The sequence below is a fragment of the Oryctolagus cuniculus genome, chromosome 13 (assembly GCF_964237555.1).
Source record: "Oryctolagus cuniculus chromosome 13, mOryCun1.1, whole genome shotgun sequence".
In the NCBI taxonomy this organism is placed as follows: domain Eukaryota; kingdom Metazoa; phylum Chordata; class Mammalia; order Lagomorpha; family Leporidae; genus Oryctolagus; species Oryctolagus cuniculus.
In genome coordinates, this window is record NC_091444.1 from 90778016 (window position 1) to 90801820 (window position 23805).

General features: G+C 43.6%; 1 protein-coding gene across 14 annotated transcripts in view; it reads left to right on the forward strand.

Moving 5' to 3' along the window:
* The window catches only part of LOC103347031 (nuclear pore complex protein Nup133), a 55901-nt gene that overhangs the window by 2430 nt on the left and 29666 nt on the right, over window positions 1-23805 (forward strand). For 3 of the 14 annotated variants that reach the window (XR_011381651.1, XR_011381653.1, XR_007916360.2), the window contains exons 1-3: window positions 1180-18982; window positions 21533-21658; window positions 22418-22561. The exons of 1 other annotated variant lie outside the window; for it this stretch is intronic. The gene's annotated coding sequence lies outside the window, so the exon portion shown is untranslated. 10 more of the 14 variants (XM_070055904.1, XM_070055900.1, XM_070055907.1 and 7 more) reach the window with 8 other exon arrangements.

Below are 23805 nucleotides of genomic sequence, written 5' to 3' on the forward strand. Positions count from 1 at the left end.
ATTCCATCTTGTCTTAGTTTATGGACAGCTTCCTCTGTGGGTAACAGGTTGTCATAAAAAATTTGTGCACAGTTTAGAAACTGTGAACCAAATTCCAACTCTTATTTAGGAGTTTTCTATGAATAAGCACATAGCATTCAAGAGAAATGATGTTAACCAGTATTTTCATACCACATATGAGATATACTGTAGTTAAATCATCTTACAGGTTTTCAAGAATTAGAATTTAAGGATTCCAAAAACGGCATTGTAGCTGACACTAATGTATTTCATGAATAAACATTTTCATAGCATATAGCTGTAAAACTTTGTTGTCACCTAAATTAAAGTAAAATCTAAAACTCTGATCTACAATGTTTAATCTTGTAACTTATTATGCAATAGTAATTATATAGTACTTGTCTAATTCTAAATTTTCTCTGGTTTATTCTACTTGAATTTATAAAATCTCTTTTTAAGAAACTTGGAAATGAGGTTTTGCTGTAATCTGCTACACAATTGTTTTAATTGGTGGTCCATGTAAATGTATGCTTTTGTCTATAAAATTCTCCTGTTTATTATTTCGATAAAAACATTTCTGGTTTATTAACTTTGAAACAAGTTACCCTACTTTTTAGCCTGATTTGCTTGTGTGTGCAAATGTTATCTTGTTGAGTAATTGCCATGAAAAACTGTTACTTGAACAGAAAGAGTGTAATATAGGGCAGTGCATGTTAATGCATTCTCCCACCCTCCTCAGGCAGTTCCAAGATAGTTCCTTGGGTATTTTCCTTTCCTAAAACACAATATTGAATGCTAAATATCCTAAGGGAAAAAAAAAATCAACATTTTAAATCAACTTTTTCAATTGCAAAATTCTAAACTTGCAATGATTTTTAAAATTCGGTCTTCTACATAAATTATTTCCTGTCAATTTGAAAATTACCTGATATGTACTGTGAGGGAAAAAAATATACCAGGTAGTAGCTTATACAATTTAAGGAGAGAAAAACAGACATTATTATCTTCTGCAACAATCTGTTTCCATGGGTTCTACTAGTCTATAATTATCCCTGTGCAACATGTCAGTACCATACTCATATTTGTATAATTGTCCTCATCTTTTCTAGGTTTTTCCCTTTTGAAAGACACCCGTATCTTCTTTTTTCTCCATGTATGTGTGTGTGAATACCGGTAAGTTCTTAGTGTATTGTTAGGACATGTTTATAACATGCTCTTTCATCATCTGTATTAGAATTCTGAATAATCAGGAAAGCAACTATGAAAACATACTTACAAAAGAGCGTGAAAACTACATTGAAATACCTCACTTCCTTTCAGTTTACCTCTATTTTTCACTGGCATCTAACATTTCTTATCTAAGATAATACCAGCATATTCACTGCACATATGGCCTAACAGTTGTGTTGTTAGAGCTGCTTTTGGCTGAGCTGAAAGGGGTTCATAAGTGTTTTAGACCATTCAGGTGGAGTAGAAAAGGTACAGCCCAGAGTTGGTGAGGATGATAAAGTGGAAGCTGGGAAGTGGGAGAGATGAAGAAGGCAGAGCTTCTGTGATTGGGGTGGCAGCAGGGCCAAGTGAAGGAGGCATGTGTTGAGTTTGGGGGGCCACGGGGTGCAGCCTCCATGCTGTAGCTATTGTGCATCCAGGCAACTTGATTGTTTCAAGTGAATGACATCCTGTGTCTATCCTAGTATGCCATGAAATCTTTTTTTTTTTTTAAGATTTTATTTACTGATTTGAGAGAGTTACAGACAGTAAGAGAGACAGCACTGTGCCGATCCAAAGCCTGGAGCCAGGTGTTTCTTCCTGGTCTCCCATGCAGGTGCAGGTGCCCAAGCACTTGGGCCATCCTCAACTGCCCTCCTGCGCCTCAGCAGAGAGCTGGATTGGAAGAGGAGCAACTGGGACTAGAACCCAGCACCCATATGGGATGTCAGTGCCGCAGGTGGAGGATTAACCAAGTGAGCCATGGTGCCGACCCCATGAAATCTTTCTTATGAGATGAGATCGTATAGTATGTGTGTCCATATTCACCTGATCCTATTTTGTGTTCATTCTGGATTTCTCCCGAAAATATGATAGAATGGAATCTTTTGACTGCCTAGAAGGAAGTATATGATAGCATCATTTTGAAGAGCAAACATTTTACCATGAATTGAAGAGTGTGTCTGATTTTTAAGCCCTTTGATAAATTTGTTCAAAGTTACTGACATCTTTGTATTCCCAATACCTAGTGCAGTAACTGACGAGCATTTTATGTGCAACAAAGATTTGTCAACTGAAAAGTTGGCTCTGCATCCTTTCATCCCTGTTATTTGACACTACATCTTTCTATCTGCTGTAGGGGACTATATTAGAATCATTTTTAATATAATGCCAACAAAGCATTTAATAGTTTAAAAATCAGTGTACTCATCTTAGCACTCACTTTAGAGCTGTGTTTCCTTTACGTGCAGTTCCTTTCCTTCTTAGCCCCTTTTCAAAATCCTATCTCCTTTCAAGACTCAGCTCCTCCACAAAAACCTTTGAAAGTCCCTCTGCTGGAAGACCTCCCTCTTCACTCTAGCTCCTTGGGGCCATGCATTCTGCAGGACTGAAATCTTGAAGCTCTGCTCTCTGCACCCCAGTCCTCTTTCAGAGCATGTGCCAGGACTTGTTTCCTTTTGACAGTTCTCCAGCTCCTGGCCATGCCCTCTGGCCATAGTGGGTGGCCACTTACTATTGACTCCAATAGCCACAGGACAGACTGGAACAGTGAAAGTTAAGAACCAGTGTTTCATCTTGCTTAAGCAGGAAAGAACCACTTTGGGTAAATTTGATATGTTTTCTCCAGTGTTGCAGATACTGGTCATTTAAAGCATTTCTATCTGAAAGAAAATGTGTTTAAACAAATTTCTCCATTCTCTACTCCTCAAAACTCCATCAAAAAGAATTCTCTTTAAAAAGAGCAAATACTAAATGCCGATGCAAGTTAGACACCATCTAACCCAGACCCTGGAAAGATTGCTAATTTTATCGGCCATATCCTTCAAATTTCAGGAGACTTAGAACTTTTTATTCTTGTTTTTTCTTCCCTTTGTAATAGTCCCCATACCCTCGGGGAAGAGTCATTTAATCTCTCTTGCCTGCAGAATCTATGCCTATTATATTGGTTTGCTAATCATCAGGAAGATATTATGGAAGTAGTTTGGAGAGATCAACAAAGAATTTTACCTTCATAAGAGAGGGTATGGAGCTATAATAGAGGGTGTCAGAAAGCTTGAAATTTGATCTTGTATTGGCCACAAACTGCTGGTGTGACCTTGGGCAATATACTTATTCCCTTGGCTTTAAGCTCTTTACCAATAAAAGAGATGATTAGGTTGGATAATTTCTATAGCCGGTGCAGCTTGGAACTGCTGTGCTTGTGCAGTGTGCTCTGCCTGACAAGGGCAGTACACAACTTTTTTATAAATCATGACATGCTAGAAGATGGGACTATCATGTCAGCAATGCGGAGAGGTGTGTGGATTTCCACTGCGAATTATAATGGCTTCTCTCTCTTGCTTAACCTTCCAGACATCCAAGACTGAACAGAGATGAAGAAACGTTAGGGGGGGGTCTTTACCGCTTTTATTAGAGATCGGGAAGCAGGAGTCCTGCTCTATTTGTCCAAAACTAAGTGTGATAAGCAAACTAATCCTCATTAGTAAAATGTGATTAATGAGTTGTAGTCATCCACATATCTCAGAAATCTAGGGTGATCACACAAAATCCTTAAAGGTATTGTGAAGTGTAGCATTGGTGGATATGACCCGTCTGTAAACTATTAGAGAGGTCAGTGGCAGCTGTACCCCTGTGAGGCAGGGGAAGGTCGAGAAGGGAGGCTCAAAGGCAGGTTGCTCTGAATTAGAGAGGCTGCGGCAATATCAGGTATTTCCAGCGTCACCCATCCAAAGCTGTTACGGAAACGTGTAGAGGTGGCTGTTGCATCCAGCCATACGCATAGCTTCAAGATTCTCCCTGGATGCTCACAGGAAGGATGTTAGGCAGTTAGAAGGAGGATTTCATGGATTTCTAGTCTGGTTCCATTGTGGGCTGGGTTTTTAAGCTTTCAGATTCTCAGTTTCCCTCACAGTAGGTTGGCATGTGTAAATGCCTACTGTTGTAATTTGGCATTCATCAGACAGTAGTATCAGTATGCAATCTACATCCCTTTCACGAAATCACATTCCCTATTTTTTCATTTTAGGGATAGCTAACCCTTTCATAGACATTTTTTCATAAAAAAAAAAATTGGACTACAGGGAGAGAGAGACAGAAGGTGTCGCTCCCCTCTTCGCGGAGGAACGACACAGGACCCTGCGCTGTTCTTTTGTCTGCTCGGCCCTCCCCGGGTTTGCTGCTGGTTCTTCCCGGGTTGGCTACCGTCCCTTCCACCTCCGTGGAACACACGCCAGCACACCGCCGGCCGGCTCTCTCAGGGGCTGCACAGGTGTTCCTTCAGATAGATGTTCCTGGTGCATGTTGTCTCTCTCCTCCTTTATAGTCCTCTTCCACCAATCCCCACTCTGCTACCCACACGCCGAGTACGCTGCTCTCCTCCAATCAGGAGCAGGATCAGCTCCTGGAGGTCATCACTCAAGTTGGCAAGAGGCAGCTGCGTAGAAGCTGTTTTCTCCTCTCCCAGCGCCATATTGTGGGAGAGCAGATGCATAGAATAAGTCTTAATTCCAGTAACTTAGTCTAGTCCGAGTTGCTCCCAGTTGCTCCCCACAGAAGGGGTGAGCTCCCATCTGCTGTTTCATTCTCCAAATGCCCACAAGTGGCTGGGGCTGAAGCACAGTGCCAGAAGCTCCATCCAGTTCCCCCGCATGAGTTGCAGGAACCCAGAGATTTGAGCTATCCTGGCTGTCTCCCAGAGTTTACTTTAACAGGAAGCTGGGCTCAGGAACCAGAGCTGGAAACTGAATCCTGGCCCTCTGATGTAGGAGACAGGCATGTTAACCAGTAGGCCAAATGCCTGCCTCCTGTCTGTCATTTTAGCTGGATTGGAGCATCCGCTCATTGCAGGAGGAGCCACCCTAGAAACACAGAACCCACAAAATGACCTTGGCCTTGACAAAAGCCTGTCTCTGGGCGTGTGAAGAATGGCAGAGAAGGCGAGTTGTCTTACCTGAGACTTCTCTTCCTTGTCCAGGGCTTGCTGCACTGCTGCTCAGTCTCCTTGTTTTCCTCACCCTCTTCCTTCCACATGGCTCTCTCTATTCTTCCCTTTGCCACTGCTTTGATGTGGCCCAAGGACCACCCCATTCTGCTCCTTAAGTCTGTACCTCAAATTTTGGCTGACATTTGTTTTAAACACTGCACTTTGCTGCCTCCTACACAATTCCTCCATGGGCTACCCTCCCAGAGTCATGGGGACCCTTCTTACTTCTCCTGCTTGAAGTGCTGGCTGGTTCCCTGTTTGTCATCACCTCTTCCCCAGCCTGCTACCTTATCTCCTTGACATGGGTGACATTGCTTTTCCTACACTGCACTCTCTCTCCAGAAATACTCAAGGAGAGCTGCTCCACTCCTCCATTTTGGTCACTTCCCAGGGATGGTTCTATGGTTCCTTGGCTTCTTGTCCTTTGATAGGTAGTTCAATATTTCCTTTTCAGCCAATTCCCTGCTTTCTTGTTTCTCCTCATGTACCACCAAGTACCTCACTCTGTAGTTCTTGAATTTCTTTCTTCCGCTGATGACTCATGAAAGAATCATGAGACTGTATGAGGGCTCTTCAAAAAGTTTCTGGAAAATACGTATTGTGAAAAACTATACCTGCATTTGAAAAGTTTTTCACACACACACAACAAAACCTTACCTTTTAATTCCATTTTTCCATGAACTTTCTGAACCACCCTTGTGTGCACAATACTATAAAAGATGATGGAGTCTGTGAAGGCAGTATCAGGGGACTTTCTTAAATCTGAGTCCTTTCCCAGAGTCAGTGAATGAGAAGTGTTGTTGAATGAAAGGTCTAGGTCATTAGAAATGTGAGTGCTTTCAGATAATGTTCTAACTCCCCAGTTACCAGTACTCTTTCAGACCACATTGTGTTCACCTATTGCCTCTGAATCCTGCATTCCATGCTGTCTCTTTGAAGGATGAACTGCTAGGCAGAGTAGATAAAAGTCTACAGTTTTCCCTGCTCCAGTGCTCCTAAGTGTGTCTTCAGGTTGCATTCTCATGGCCTTCCTCAACAGGAAGACATAGAATGATAAAAGGAAAGTTTGTGAAGCTCAATCAACTTGTCCCTCCAGGGTTCCCACTAGGTCTGGGAGAGCCATGAAATCCACACAGGGAAGCTTAAACTTGACCACTAGGCAACACTTTAAAAACTGATTTAAGATTTGTAAGTAGAGAAGCTGGCTCTTGGAGCAGTGACAGGACAGAACCTGTTTGCAAGGAAAATGATTTTGGTAGTAGTAGATGCAAGAAGGCGAGCCAGGGAGGCCAATGCTCAGGATCCCATGAATGACCAAAGGTGAGAATCTAGGAGAGGGAAAAAGCAATGACTTCTGGTCCCGGGTTCTAGTCCTGGTTGCACCTCTTCCATTCCAGCTCTTCGCTGTGGCCCAGGAAGGCAGTGGAGGATGTCCCAAGTGCTTGGGCCCTGCACCCACATGGGAGACCAGGAGGAAGCATCTGGCTCCTGGCTTCGGATTGGCACAGCGCTGGCTATGGCGGTCATTTGGGGAGTGAACCAATGGAAAGAAGACCTTTCTCTCTGTCTCTCTCACTGTCTATAACTCTACCTGTCAAATAAATAATAAATAAAATAAAAAAGCAATGACTTCAAGAGAGAATTCAAAGGCAACATTTGATAGGATAATCTGTATAGACTGATGGGATGGCTGTAGTTACTTTATATTAAACTGGCCCTTTAAAACTTCCTAATTATTTCCATTTTACAGACAATGAAACAGGCATAGGACCCAACTTCTTACCAGTTTTTTTTTAAGATTTATTTTTTTATTTGAGAGAGTTATAGAGAGAGAGAGAGAGAGCACTTCCATCTGCTGGTTCACTCCCCAAATGGCCACAAAGGCCAGCACTGGGCTGATCCCAAGCCAGGAGCCAGGAGCTTATTCCAAGTCTCTCACATGGGTGCAGGAGCCCAAGCACTTAGGCTATCTTCTACTGCTTTCTCAGGCACATTAGCAGGGAGCTGGATTGGAAGTGGAGCAGCCAGCAATCAAACCACTGCCCAAATGGGCTGCCAGCATTGCAGGCAGCAGCTTTTACCCAGCAAACCACAGTACCAGTCCCTGCTTTTGTTTCTTGATGTGTGTTGACCTGCTTTGGGCTTGAAGTCCAAAAGGAGTACTTGGTCTTGGAAAGTGGAGGATGGGGATGGTTCCCACACCCAGCAGGGAGATACTCATGCCTTGAAGACGAGTTCCCCTGGAAGGTGGATGCCAACATCACAGGTGGAAGCTTAACCCATTATACCACAGTGCCGATCCCTCTAACCAGGCTGAATCCAGGTTGGTTTGTGTATGTGTGTGTGTGTGTGTGTGTGTATTTTAAGTGGTGCATCCCACAAGAAATAAAAGAAAAATGGCAACAAAAGGATGTCTCAGGGAAAGGAGTTTCATTTTTGAATTTGAGATGTCAGCCAAATAAAACTAGCTGGTAGCCCATGAAGTAGGGAGCTTTCCCTTTGGCCTGGTTTTGCTTTTAAAATAGGCTCAGAACCACCATCTTGAGAAAGCCACTGCTGTTTTATTTTCAAAGGGTGTTCTGCTTTTCTTCTTTCCTATCTCAGGGCCAGCCTCATAGATCCTCAGCAGCACAGGGTCCATTCTCAGAAGGGCCTTGGGCTTAGTGCAATGCTCTGCTGTTGCCATCTGCTAAGGTTTGAATGTTTTTGTCCCTTCCAAATGTTGCAACTTCACACCCATTGTGATGCTGTTAAGAGGTGGAAAGTTCTGAGAGCTCCACCCTCATGAAAAAATCAATGTCCTTTAAAAAGAATTTTCGGCAAGAGTTCTCTCCTTTGCTTTCCTGCCATGAGAGAGCACAGTGTGCTCTCCAGAGGATGCAGTGAGGAGGTACCACCTTGGAAGCAGAAATCAGGGTCTCACCAGGCAGTGAACCTGCTACTCATGCATCTTGGACTTCCAACCTCCAGAACTGTGAGAAACAAATTTCTGTTCTACAAATTACCCAGACTAAGGTATTTTGATAAAGTAGCACACGTGGACTAATCTACCATCCTTTTGAATTAATTTTTTAAAAGAAGAAAGAGCCTAGAGGGAATGAGGCTTGAAGCCCCATGGGGGAAAGTTCACTGAAAGTGAAAGGCTGAAAAAAGATATACCATGCCAATAGAAATGAAAAAAGAGTGGGCATAGCCATCTTAATATCAGACAAAATAAATTTTAACACAAAAACTGTTAAGAGAGAAAAAGAGGGGCACTATATAATGATTAAGGGAGCAATTCAACAGGAAGATGTAACTATTATAAACGTATATGCACCTAACTACAGGGCACCGGTGTATTTAAAAGATATGTTAAGGGACTTAAAGGGAGACTTAGACTCCAATACAATAGTACTGGGAGACTTCAATACTCCACTCTCAGAAATAGACAGATCAACAGGACAGAAGATCAATAAGGAAACAGCAGATTTAATTGACACTATAGCCCAAATAGATCTAACTGATATCTACAGAACTTTCAACCCTACATTTAAAGACTTTACATTCTTCTCAGCAGTACATGGAACCTACTCTAGGACTGACCACATACTAGGCCATAAAGCAAGTCTCAGCAAATTTAAAAGAATTAGAATCATATGATGCATCTTCTCAGACCACAGTGGAATGAAGCTGGAAATTAGCAACTCAGGAATCCCTAGAATGCATGCAAACACATAGAGACTGAACAACATACTCCTGAATGAACACTAGGTCATAGAAGAAATCAAAAGAGAAATCAAAAAGTTTCTGGAAGTAAATGAGGATAACAACACAATATATCAAAACTTATGGGATACGGCAAAAGCAGTGTTAAGAGGAAAGTTTATAGCAATAGGTGCCTACATCAAGAAATTGGAAAGGCACCAAATAAATGAGCTATCAATGCATCTCAAGGATCTAGAAAAACTGCAGCAAACCAGACCCAAATCTAGTAGCAGAAGAGAAATAAAATCAGAGAAGAAATCAACAGGATTGAATAAAAAAAAAATTACAAAACATCAGCCAAACGAGGAGCTGTTTTTTTGAAAAAATAAACAAAATGGACATCCCATTGGCCCAACTAACTAAAAAAAGAAAAGAAAAGACCCAAATCAATAAAATCAGAGATGAAAAAGGAAATATTACAACAGACACCACAGAAATAAAAAGAATCATCAGAAATTACTACAAGGACTTGTATGCCAGCAAACAGGGAAATCTATCAGAAATGGATAGATTCCTGGGCACATACAACCTACCTAAATTGAACCAGGAAGACATAGAAAACCTAAACAGACCCATAACTGAGACAGAAATTGAAACAGTAATAACGGCCCTCCCAACAAAGAAAAGCCCAGGACCAGATGGATTCACTGTTGAATTCTACCAGACACTTAAAGAAGAACTAACTCCAATTCTTCTCAAACTATTCAGAACAATCGAAAAAGAGGGAATCCTCCCAAATTCTTTCTATGAAGCCATCATCACCTTAATTCCTAAGCTGGAGAAAGATGCAGCATTGAAAGAAAATTACAGACCAATATCCCTGATGAACATAGATGCAAAAATCCTCAATAAAATACTGGCCAGTAGAATGCAAGAACACATCAGAAAGATCATCCACCCAGAACAAGTGGGATTTATCCCTGATATGCAGGGATGGTTCAGTGTGTGCAAATCAATCAATGTGATACACCACATTAACAGACTGCAGAAGAAAAACCATATGATTATCTCAATAGATGCAGAGAAAGCATTTGATAAAATACAACACCCTTTCATGATGAAAACCCTAAGCAAACTGGGTTTGGAAGGAACATTCCTCAATACAATCAAAGCAATTTATGAAAAAACCCATGGCCATATTCTATTGAATGGGGAAAAGTTGGAAGCATTTCCACTGAGATCTGGTACCAGACGGATGACCACTCTCACCACTGGTATTCAACAGAGTTCTGGAAGTTCTAGCCAGAGCTATTAGGCAAGAAAAAGAAATTAAAAGGATACAAATTTGGAAGAAAAGAACTCAAATTATCCCTCTTTGCAGATGATATGATTTTTTGCTTAGGGGACCCAAAGAACTCTACTAAGAGAGTATTGGAACTCATAGAAGCATTTGGTAAAGTAGCAGGATATGAAATCAATGCACAAAAAGCAACAGCCTTGGTATACACAGGCAATGCCATGGCTGAGAAAGAACTTCTAAGATCAATCCCATTCACAATAGCCACAAAAGCAATCAAATACCTTGGAATAAAATTAACCAAGTATGTTAAAGATCTCTGTGATGAGAATTACAAAATCTTAAAGAAAGAAATAGAAGAGGATACCAAAAAATGGAACAATCTTCCATGCTCATGGATTGGAAGAATCAATATCATCAAAATGTCCATTCTCCCAATAGCAATTTATAGATTCAATGCAATACCAATCAATACCAAAGACATTCTTCTCAGATCTGGAAAAAATGATGCTGAAGTTCACATGGAGACACAGGAGACCTCGAATAGCTAAAGCAATCTTGTACAACAAAAACAAAGCCGGAGGCATCACAATACCAGATTTCAGGGCATACTACAGGGCAGTTGTTATCAAAACAGCATGGTACTGGTACAGAAACAGATGGATAGACCAATGGAACAGAATAGAAACACCAGAAATCAATCCAAATATCTACAGCCAATTTATATTTGATCAAGGATCCAAAACCAATCCCTGGAGTAAGGACAGTCTATTCAATAAATGGTGCTGGGAAAATTGGATTTCCACGTGCAGAAGCATGAAGCAAGACTGCTACCTTTCACCTTACACAAACATCCACTCAACATAGATTAAAGACCTAAATCTATCACCCAACGCTATCAAATTATTAGAGAACATTGGAGAAACCCTGTAAGATATAGGCACAGGCAAAGACTTCTTGGAAAAGACCCTGGAAGCACAGGCAGTCAAAGCCAAAATTAACTGTTGGGATTGCATCAAATTGAGAAGTTTCTGTATTGCAAAAGAAATAGGAAAGTGAAGAGGCAACCAACAGGATGGGAAAAAATACTTGCAAACTATGCAACAGATAAAGGGTTGATAACCAGAAGCTACAAAGAGATCAAGAAACTCCACAAAAACAAAACAAACAACCCACTTGAGAGATGGGCCAAGGACCTCAATAGACATTTTTCAAAAGAGGAAATCCAAATGGCCAACATGCACATGAAAAAATGTTCAGGATCACTAGCAATCAGGGAAATGCAAATCAAAACCACAATGAGGTTTCACCTCCCCCCGGTTAGAATGGCTCACATTCAGAAATCCACCACCAACAGATCCTGGCGAGGATGTGGGGAAAAAGGGACACTAACCTACTGTTGGTGGGAATGCAACCTGGTAAAGCCACTGTGGAAGTCATTCTGGAGATTCCTCAGAAACCTGAATATAACCCTACCATTCAACCCAACCATACCACTCCTTGGAATTTACCCAAAGGAAATTAAATTGGTAAACAAAAAAGCTGTCTGCACCTTAATGTTTATTGCAGCTCAATTCACAATAGCTAAGACCTGGAATCAACCCAAATGCCCATCAACAGTAGACTGGATAAAGAAATTATGGGACATGCACTCTGCAGAATACTGTACAGCAGTAAAAAAACCATGAAATCCAGTCATTTGCAACAAAATGGAGGAATCTGGAAAACATCATGCAGAGTGAAATAAGCCAGTCCCAGAGGGACAAATATTATATGTTCTCCCTGATCGGTGACAACTAACTGAGCATCAAAAAGGAAACCTGGTGAAATGAAATGGACACTATGAGAAACAGTGACTTGATCAGCCTTTGTCATCACTGTTGATGTACAATTTAATACTTTATCTCTTTTAGTATTTTTTGTTCTACTTAATTGCTATTGTAATGTTATTGTAATGCTCTGTAATTAACACATAATTATTCTTAGGTGTTGAAATTTAACTGAAAAGTGATCTCTGTTAAATATAAGAGTGGGAATAAGAGAGGGAGGAGATGTACAATTTGGGACATGCTCAAGCTTACTTGCCCCAGATGGTGGAGTTAGAAATGTGCCAGGGGATTCCAATACAATCCCATCAAGATTGCATGTACCAATGCCATCTCACTAGTCCAAGTGATCAATTTCAGTTCACAAATGATCATACTGATAGGTCTAAGTGTCAAAGGGATCACACAAACAAGACTAGTGTCTGCTAATACTAACTGATAGAATCAAAAAGGGAGAGAACAATCCAACATGGGAAGCGGGATACACAGCAGACTCATAGAATGGCAGATGTCCTAAACAGCACTCTGGCCTTGGAATCAGCCCTTAAGGCATTTGGATCTGGCTGAAGAACCCATGAGAGTATTTTAGGCATGGAAATCCAAGACACTCTGGCAAAAAAAAAAAAAAAATCTAAATGAAAGGCCTCTGTGAGTGAGATCCCAGTAGAAAGAATGGGCCACCAAAGAAGGAGGTACCTTTCTCTGAAGGGAGGAGAGAACTTCCACTTTGACTCTGACCTTGTGTTAATAAGATCAAAGTCAGCGAGCCCAGGGGGATTCCATGGCCTTGGCAACTCATGACTAGAGCATGGGGAGATTGCTGATGCCTTAAACAAGAGTGTCAATTTGTTAAGTCAACAACAGGAGTCACTGTGCACTTACTCCTCATGTAGCATCTCTGTCCTTAATGTGTAGTTCAATGTGAATTAATGTTATGACTAGTGCTCAAACAGCATTTTGCACTTTGTGATCTGTGTGGGGGCAAACTGATGAAATCTTTACTTAATATATACTTAACTGATCTTCTGTATATAAAGATAATTGAAAATGAATCTTGATGTGAATGGAATGGGAGAGGGAGCGGGAGATGGGACGGTTGCAGGTGGGAGGGAAGTTATGGGTGGAAAAATCCATTGTAATCCATAAACTGTACTTTGGAAATTTATATTTACTAAATAAAAGTTAAAAAAATGTTCCCAATCTGTGCCTTCATGGCTAGCCTCAAGATGCTCCCTTTACCTGGAATGCTTGTTTTTTGTTTGCACTCTTTCTTTCCTGGCACATCTCCATTTCTACTTTTCTTTCTTTTTTTAAATAAAGATTTATTTACTTATTTGAAAGGCAGAATTACAGAGAGGAAGAGAGAGAGAGAGAGAGGATGTCTTCCATCTTTTGGCTCACTCCCCAAATGGATGCAACTGCCAAAACCAGGAGCCAGGAGCTTCTTCCAGGTCTCCCACATGGGTGCAAGGCCCAAAGACTTGGGCCATCTTCCATTGCTTTCCCAGGCCATAGCAGAGAGCTGGGTCAGAAGCGGAGCGGCTGGGACTCGAACCGGCGCCCATATGGGATGCCAGCACTGCAGGTGGCGGCCTTACCTGCTATGCCCCAGTGCTGGCCCCCTATTTCTCCTTTCATTTGTGCTCCCAGGGCATCTGCTTTCTATTGCATTACTCCCCACTGACCACAGATCCCACACCCCCAACCACAACCTCCCACAAAATTAATGATTCTTTGGTGTTCCCAGAGCAGCACATGTTTGCTTCCACTCCAAGTCCTTGTCTCAGTGTATTGTAGTGATCCATCTACTCATCTGTCTCCTTCACCATACTGCCAGCTCCTAGGAAGCCACAGTCACCTTTTCTCAGGTCAAGGACACTCCACTAAGCTCCAAATCTCTCTTCCAGAAGGCTTGGCTGACTACCTGGGCTGAAGTAACAGTTCCCCCCATGCTCTGTAGTACAGCACGTACAGTATTGAAGTGACCTGTTGACTTATGCATCATCTCCTACTAGAATGGGAGTATCCTAGGACAGGAGCTCATGTAATTCATTGCTGCCATCCAAGTTCCTGCCACACAAAAGGACTAAATAAAAGCCCCCGAAAGCCTTTATGGTTTGTAGTTTTAGTGATTTTTCAGTACTTGAGTTATTTTTAGATGTCAAATGGTGCTTTTGTCTCGAACTAAATTGGGTACATTTTATTAAGTGCTTATTACTTTACTATGAAGATTTCAGCTCTATAGATAATTGAAAAGTCTCAAATGCTAGAGAAGGACCATGTTTAGTTGGCAGAAAACCTTCCTGACTTGTGGGTGGTGGAGCTTGAGAGAATGTGGAATTCAAAGGAGAAGAGTGAACATGTAGAGTGATAGGTGGTGCTCGTTCATGGCACAGGAATGCCAATAAACATGTAACATCCCACCCCTTGGGGTTTACAGCTGTTAACCCCATTTATTAGAGAGAGATTTTAAGAGAAGGTTACTGAAGTTACTTAACAAATTTGTGCTAAAAACCAAGATAAAATGATGCTGAAAATCCCCTCAGTACCCAGAATCATTGGGGGTGCTTGCAGCCACTGCCAGCTCTGCTCCCTTAGGCACTATTCCTTCATCATTCAGGTCTGAGGCCTGGGGAGGGTGGAGCAAGGCTCCTTCTTGCCTGTCCACTCACCTGCCCTTCCTATAGCCACTGAGACGTGGGCAGAAGATGCACTTTAACCATGAAAGACTACTTTTATGTCTGTGGTGCAACCTTCATGGACCCAGTTCCTTGGGGTTTTGGATTTTTTATTCAAAGCCAAGCTTGCTTTATTTTTAAAGAAAAAGATTTTTTTTTTGACAGGCAGAGTTAGACAATGAGAGAGACAGAAAGAAAGGTCTTCTTTCCATTGGTTCACCCCTCAAATGGCCACTACGGCTGGCACAGTGCCGATCCGAAGCCAGGAGCCAGGTGCTTCCTCCTGGTCTCCCATGTGGGTGCAGGGCCCAAGCACTTGGGCCATCCTCCACTGCCTTCCTGGGACATGGCAGAGAGCTGGACTGGAAGAGAAGCAAGCAGCAGAGAATGGGCGCCCCAACCAGGACTAGAACCTGGGGTGCCGGTGCCACAGGTGGAGGATTAGCCTAGTGAGCCACAGTGCCTGCCTCTAAAGGAAAAGATTTATATATTTCTTTGAAAAGCAGAGCAAAAGAGGGAGAGGGAGAGAAAGAGATACAGAGAGAGAGAGAGAGAAATGGAGAGAAAGAGAAAGAGATCTTCCATTTACTGGTTCTACCCAAATGACTACAGCAGCTAGGGCTAGGCTAGGCAGAAGTCAGGAACAAGGAACTCCATCTGGGTCTCCTGCATGTGTAGTAGGGACCCAAGTTCTTGAGCCATCACCTGCTGCTTTCCCAGCCACATTAGCAGGAAGCTGGATTGGAAGCAGATCAGCTGGAACTCAAACTGGCATTCTTGATGTGGGATTCCAGAGTTGCAAGCTATGGCTTAACCTACTGTGCCAAGATGCCAGCTCAAAGCCAAACTTTTAACACTCAAAACACTTCCCAAAAATGGGGTGATGTCAAATTGAAGCCCAGCTGTGGGTCTTCAAGACTGGATTTTTTTAAATCTACCATTTTCTTCGTTTTTCTGGGTTAATTTGTGCTCTGCTTTCTCTGGGGCAAAGAAATGTTCCCTTGAGGCTGTGAATGTCCTCTGCTCTCAGAGGTGCTCCCAGCACTAAAGGCACAAGGCATGGCTGGCTAATAACTCTGTGTGTCATCCCTCCACATGTATTAAAGTGTATAAGTAGTCATCAACACAGCACATTATATGTGATACATACAATTCTCGGGCAACATATATATCTGTATAATTTTCTTCTGCATCCCTCATATGTAGATAAATGTCATCAGGAGAACCTGGACTGGCATGATGGCAGTAAGAGTAGAATGAAAAAGAAGGGCTAGAAACAAGAGACATTTCAAAGACCGACTGATTGCCTGTTGGCAATAATGTGGAGACCCTGCCTTGTCCTGGTAGGAATGTTTATGTTAGAGAGACTAGGCAGATTTTGGCAAATTACCTGAATACACTTAAAGGTTCAGCTTCAGTTGGACCAAACACTTAATGTCCTTTGTTATTAAAGAAATGGCCTTAGAGGACAATGAACCTTAGACCAAGGATTCAGAATTTTCCCAAACCTTACAGTCTGTTATGGTTTGAATGTTTGTCTCCTCCAAAGCTCATGTTGAAATTTAATGGTCTGGCCAGTGCCACAGCTCACTTGGCTAATCCTCTGCCTGTGGCACCAACACCCCAAGTTCTAGCTCTCGTTGGGGTGCTGGATTCTGTTCCAGTTGCTCCTCTTCCAGTCCAGCTCTCTACTGTGGCCTGGGAGTGCAGTGGAGGATGGCCCAGGTCCTTGGGCCCTTGCACTCATGTGGGAGACCAGGAAGAGGCTCCTGGCTCCTGGCTCCTGGCTTCGGATTGGCACAGCTCCAGCCATTGTGGCCATCTAGGGAGTGAACCACCACATGGAAGACCTCACTCTCTGTCTGTACCTCTCTCTAACTCTGCCTGTCAAATAAATAAAATCTTAAAAAAAGTAATAAAAAGGAAAGAAAAAGAAAATGAGTTAGCTGAACTGGGGAACTGATATCTTCCCACATCTCCCAATTTGTACATCACACCTCAGTTCTAGGTGCCAACATTCTCATTAGAATGTATCCATGGCCTTTGGTCACTCTGCCTAGGGATAGGCCAAAGAACATGTTACCCCTAGAAGGACTGTCATATAGATCCATTTCTTCTCTGTCCTATTTCCCTTGATTACTCTTGAATCTATCCCATGGCACCATTTCCCTGATGGGCGGGGCTACTCACTGCCCAGAGGGGCAGGGCATGTTGATGTCATAAGGGACCCTGTGACACAGGCTGGCCTATAAAAGCAGCTGTAGTCCTGGACACCTACCAGTCGCTGATTCTGACTTCTGGACGCAGGACAGAATGACAGATAAGACTAAAAAAAGTTTTGCCTCCCAAGACCATATTCCCCCTTATTCCGTATCTTCCCTCTGGCCTGACCCTGCTGATCCTGAACCCTGGCTTCACCTGTCTATTCCTCCGCCCCAGACTGACCCCCCTAAATCTATATTTGAATCTTACCACCCTGCATTTCTGAACTGGCCTTATCCTCCTCTGCACCCTCTACTCCATCCCAACTATCCATCCTTCCCTCGTGTCCCTTCGCACCAGACCAAAGCCCCAGGTCCTGCATCTGGATCTCACCCTCCTCCTAGTGCCCTGCCCACATCTGACTCTGCTTCTCCTCTCCCGGACCCTCCTCCCGGACCAGTGTTTGAGCCTTTCCCTCCTCCTGCTCCTCCTTACTTGCCCCACCCTCCTTCTGATCCTGCACCCCAACCTGGCCCTGCTCCTGCCCCTCCAGCTTCCCGTCGTGGGCTTCCACAAAACCCTCTTCCTGCTCCTAGTTCCTCCCTCAAGTCTCATCCCCCTTGTCATAGGAAACACCAGCCATGCCCTTCTGTCACTAAACCTAAACCCCGCCCACCCCCTGCTCCCAAGCACAAGCCTCGCCCTCCTACATGTAAACCCAAGTCCAAACCTCCCCCAGATGTTCCTCTCTGCCTTCCTTTCCCCTGCGGCCGTGATCTACGCAAACGCTTCCTAGCCCTTCTTTCTCAACACCCTCACCCTTCTCCTACCCTTTTACACCTACACCACCTTCCTGTCACTGCCCTTCATAAACCTCGTCTCTCGTCCAGCCTATCTCCACAGCGCCACCTTCCTTCAGTCCGTTCAACTTGGCGCGAACCTTTCATTGCCCCTATACACCGCCCTCACCCTCCTCCTGGTCCCCCAGCCCGCTCTCCACGTTCTGCTGCTTCTCGGCGCCATCTTCGGCTTTCCTCTAGTCTCTCTCCGCAACGCCACCCTCCTTCTGTCCCCTCCCGTCGGCGCCACCCTCCTACTACATCTGTGCAGCACCCTCACCCTCCTGGTCCCCCAGCCCGCTCTCGGCGTCCTGCTGCTTCTCCGCTCTGTGCTCGCCTGCCTTCTGATCCTGCACCCAAGCCTCGCACTCCTCCTGCTGCTCTCTCCCAGCCTCAGCCTCACCCTCCTTCTGACCCTCCTCCCAAGTCTTACCCTCATTTTCGTTCTCCTTATCAGTCATTTCCTCTTTTTCTTCCACTCCAGCCTCTTGTTGCTGCGCCCCAGCCTGTCCGTCTTTCTGCTCCGTCCTTCCAGCCTCACCCTCCTCCGTATCCTCCATCTCAGCCCCGTGCTGCTCCTCCTCCTCACCCTCCTGACCATGCTCACCTGCGCTCTGTACCTCGACGCTTGCCTCGCCCCCCTGCTCGTCCATCCCAGCCTGACCGCTCCTCAGGCTCTTCCTTCCCGCCCCACCCTCGCTAAGGTCCTTCTCCCTAGCCTCACCCTCCTCTTCCTCCACCTCCTCCCTCTCATTCCTCCATAGCCACCTCAACCTTCTACGACTATGTCCTGTCTGCCCATTTGTCTCCCACACCAGCCTGATCTTCCACACTGTTCTTACCTTCCGTATGACCTCTCGCTTCAGTCTTGCCCTGCCTCAGGCCCGTCAAATTATAATCCTCTAATCTACCCTCCTCCAGGTCTCCTCACTTTGTCATCTTTTTCCATCCCTGACAAATTACACCCCTCCCCAGCACCTGATCTTATTCACTCCACACCCAGCTCCTCAAGACTCTGTTCCTAATCGTACCTAACCTGCTCATGGCCCTGTGTTATCCTACCTGTTCCTACTCAGCCTCTATGTTATCCCCAACTCCTCCTTCTTACTAGTCCTCTAGACCCTAACACACCCCCACCCACTTGTGATCCAGTCACCCCATCCTTTTACACCTACAAAAAGAACCCCAGCAGGAAGTTTCCTTCCCACGGCCACAGTTCTGAAGCTCCCCGTTATGACAACCAGACTCCCAGAAACATGATGGTGGGTATAGGGGATGTGGCCCCAAGGACAGATTACCCCTCAGCTGGAAATATTACTTGGTTCTTTACAGGACCCTTTTCCATGAGCAAGTCCTGGTTAGGTGACTAAAGTATTTTGCCTTCATCTGCACTTGGTTCCTCTGAATAGACTAGAGTACCTCTAACAATTTCCTTTTCTCTGAACAGGCAGTTAGATCCTCTCCTGCCTGATTAGTGTGCTTGCATCAGCCTTTACAACATGGTTGGAGCAGACCAAACTGCAGGAGCCTAATGAAGGAGAGAATGAGAGGGATTCATCCCCTCTGTTCTTGGGGAGGGTGTGTTCTGTTGCTCTGCCCTGAGTTAAAGTGAGTGAAAGAAATGGGGAGCCCTGAGAACTCAGCTACAGGGCATGAGGATTCCACTGTAGGCTGCTGGGGACCTGTGTGGTTTTTGTTTGTTGTTGGTTTGGTGGGGTGGTGGTAGTTATAATTGACTTGATCTGGTTGTGCTCAAACTTTGTTGTTTCTTTTAATCCCCAAATATTTTATAACAAGGTCCAGGGTCACTAGACTGCTTTCAAATAGCTTGAATGTACACGTTGTTGAATAAGCATGGTGCAGTCTCTGGCATTGCCCACAGGAATCTGACTTTTATAGTAATTTCGTCTCCTTGGAATTTCAGCAAATCCCTGTAGCAGGCATGCAATGGAGAGGAGGAGTCACTAATTGGTGAACAATGACATTATCTCCAGTGGTTGGACTCCATTTCTGTGGATGACAGCTATCCAATAACACAACTCCCATGAGTGCAGAGAGATGAGAACAATTCTGGACAATCCTGATGCCTCTGGCCTCTAAGCTATAGCTCTTCTGCTCCCTTACGCAGGAAAAAGCAGTCCTTCTTTGAGGGATTAAGAAACTCATGTCCCTTGGACCAGTCTTAGCTGCAAGGATAGGCAGGTCTGTTTCTATTGTAATTGAGTCAGCAAGTTGCTCTATGAATGAGCTGTCCTGAAGGTTTTAGTTTTCTTCTGGCATCTCTGTCCCAGAATTGACAAAACAGGTCCGCCAGTTGTAAGGGTGCCAAAACCAAGATGGTTGAGATTCCATTTACTCCATAGAGAACTTGAGGCACTAAAGTGTTGATTCCATTGGATAGATGACCTTTAGAGATGCAGTTATCTTTGGCTGGATTTGCAAGATTGATACAATGAATAACAACTCTTCCCAGGGCAAATACTTCCCAGGGCCAAACCAGTTGGCTTGTTCTGTTTGTTTATTAAAATAGCCACACCCCAATGCTGGCAATTCAGTGGAGATTTTGATCCCTGTGAATTCAGAAGGTTGGTTCTCTTACTGATAGTCAGCCTGTCTCCACAGTTGCTACCATGATCATACTGTATCACATCTGTATAGTAAAGCTCTTCAGGATGTGCAGCATCATTATAGGATTTGATAAACAGGCATCCCAAAACTTGAGAGTCTCATCCAAGCAACTGGTCATTATACATCAATAACTGTAGACTGGGGCTTTGATCAAATGGTTGTTTCTAATAGGAATATCATGCTGTGCAGTCTGTAGCACTTGATTGCTATTGAGGTCGTGAATTTTGACACTGCTATATCAAAAGACAACACACTGATATATAGAAAGTTGTATTTTGCACAATACAAAATCTTAGGCCCAAGGATTATCATGAATCCTCACATGACTGTATGAAATCCCCACATTCCTTGAAATGTTACTGTTTTGCTCCTTTGACATTTTAATAATTGTCCAAATGTGTAATTTTACTAAACTAAATCTATGTGCTATTTAGGAAATTCATATCCTACCATTATTCTGCTGGTAGAAAAATGTTGTGGGTAGTGGTGGCCTCAGCTGCTGTGGTGTAGGCTGTGGGACATAAGGTGGGGGAAATTCTCCTTGATTTGAGGAATGCATCAGTTCAGGGCATGTGGATGGATACATAGGAGAATGATAGTATGAACTGTGGTACTTGCATTGAAATGGTGTGGACACATGACATTTTCTGAGGCACTATGTGAATTTTATGGATCCCATTGTCTTCTACCACCTATGATGTATAACCAAGAGGTAGATATATAGGTGGCAGAGGACGGGGACATGAGAGGCACATAGGCAGCCCATTGAATATTCTGAATTCTTTAGTGTTGATAGTGAGAGTCTCCCCAGGAATAACTTGTACCAGTATAATCTGTTGTATCCAGTATTGAGGAAAGGAAGGCCATCTGGCCTCTCTCTGGGGATGTTATCATCGTGTGTGAGTACTTAGTAGTATGCTGGGTTGCAGCGGTGGTGTTCCCATGATAGCTCTCCATGTCCTCGAGTGGGCTGCAGCAGCCTTATGACCTCCATTCACTTGTTTTTAAAATGATTCTCCACATGACAGAGCTGAGCAGCAACCAATGGCCAAGCCCTGCAGGCGTAGAGACAGGTAACATGTAGTCACACATATTTTGTGTATGAGATCAGCAGAGGGTTCATACTCTGGGCATCTGTTGTAAAGTGTGAGATGTTTGACTTCCTCCAAAATCTTTTTCAGCAGATTGGCCTACCTGAAGTCTAGTCAGCGGGTGACCACTTCTTTCTTCTGCCACATAACCCCAAGCTCTATTCTGGTGGTATCCAGAAGTGGCCCAGTAGCCAAGTCATATCTGAGCAGCTGGGTCAGGTGAGTTCAGAGCTGGAATGGGACAGAGGATGGAATGGGACACTCAGAGGCACAACATGGGGTAGGGGTGGGACAAAGACAAAACAGATTGGGGGTTATAGAATCTGGAATGGATTTTGAAAGATTACACATGAGCTCCTAAAAAGCTTGGGCAGATGCTATTAGATTAGGGGGATGAGCTTTTCAGACCCTGGAATGTGAGCTAAAGCTAAAGCAAGGAACTCAGGAAGTTGAGAAAAAGGGCCACACAGCTGTGAGGTCCAGGGCCACACTGTGTCCCCAGCCTGAACAGTCCTGAAATCCTTATGCTTAATGAGTGAGTGAATGAAGAATGAAGGAAACACACAATGAGTGGAACCCAGGCCTCAGCGTCGGTGTGTGGGTGCCTCCTAAAACCAGGACTTGGGGGAGGGGTTCTTTCTTTTCCAGGACTGTTTCTGTTGCTTTAAGATAAAGTATATCAAATAAGGCATGTAGTGGAGGCAGATTCAAAGAAGTAATAATAGCCCTCCTGAATTATACTTGCTAAAACTTATATGTCTGTTTCTATGGTTACAAGTCAACACTTATGTGTATGTTACCATAGTTACAAACCAATAACGTGTAAAATACCAAGTTGGTTAGGTTAGGAAAGAGTGATTTTTTTCTTATTGGTGATTCAGGACACCTTGGTACAGATTGTTTTATCAAATGTGCGAAACATCCATTTTTTTGTTTGAGACAAAGAGGGTTTGACTGTGGCCATCTGCTTTAATGCAGGAGAGGATTCTAGCTTCCTCTAGCATCTTCTTTTAAGAAGTGATTGGCCCAGATGAAGTCTGGTCATGAAGTCCCTCTATTTCCTGGGTCTGCCACATGACAAAAGGGATTTGAATTCAAGAGAGATCCAGATCTGCTTGCCAGGTGAGTCAGTGTTGAAGTGGGCAGTAGAGGAATCCTAAACATTGAGTGTTGGGTTCAAACATGGTACAGCACAAACAGGGACTTGAAGCTACAGTACAGAGAATGGTTTTTGAAAAGTGATATGTGTGTGCTCATGTAAACTTTGGGTAGCTATTCTCAAACAGAAAGAAAAAGAGTAAGAAGATTCTAGGCCATGGAACATTAGCTAATGGAAGGAACGATGAAATAGGAAATTGCAGAAATGTCCTAACAGCTAGCTTGTTCCACACTGTCTGTTCCTGATGTAAACACATCCTGAAACACACTGGCCCAGAGTGAAAGGACGTGTGCAGTCCATAAGGGGATGGGGCCGGCATTCTCCACTGCGTCAAGACACCATTTGGGAGGCCTGTGTTCCTTCTCAGTGTGCCTAAACATTTGTGAAGTGTGCAGTGGGAAGAGTGCAGGCTTTAGATCAGTGTTTAACTGCTGACAAAGACCAGGGTCCAGGGCTAGTTACACTCCCGTGCAAGGCCTTTGTTCATTTCTTTCTCTTATTTAAGGTATACATAGGGCTCAGTGTCACAGAAACAGAAAATAGAATACTGATTGCCAGAGACTAGGGGGAGGGGAAGTGAAGAGTAGGTTATGCTTGATAAAAAGTTCTGGAGACTGCATTCAGTAGGAGTCTACTTTAAACAGTCCTAAAAATGACTGCAATGTAGAATTTCAAATTGTGCTCTACCCCCAATGAAAAAAATCAGAAAATAGCTTAACTGCAACAACATCATGTTAGATTAGGAAAGGTTTATGTTCCTACATTGGCCACATTGGGCTGAATTATTTGTCACATATGAAACGGTGTGTGTGTGTGTGTGTGAAAGACAGAGAGAGATTCTATGCTTCCAATAGTGTCAGAAAGGCTATTGACTCCTTCTAAAACGTGTTTTAATAGACAATTTGCCCAAGTGAAATACAATAATCAGGGTGAGGCTGCCATGTACAAGATGGCCAACCCTTTGCTAGCAGGGCCCAGATGAAGATTTCCTATGAGCTCATGTAAGCAAATATTGGAAAGCTGTCCTCAAATCAGGTTTCTAGGAGGCATGCCGTGGAGCTGTGCTCAATGCATAGAATTAGAGTTGCTCTATTGTTTCAAGTGCATTCCTACCTGATATAAGGACATCCTGAACTATACTTTCCTCTACAACTGTGTGAGGAAAGAAACGAGTGGAGTACATAGTGAGAAAGGACACATATGAGTT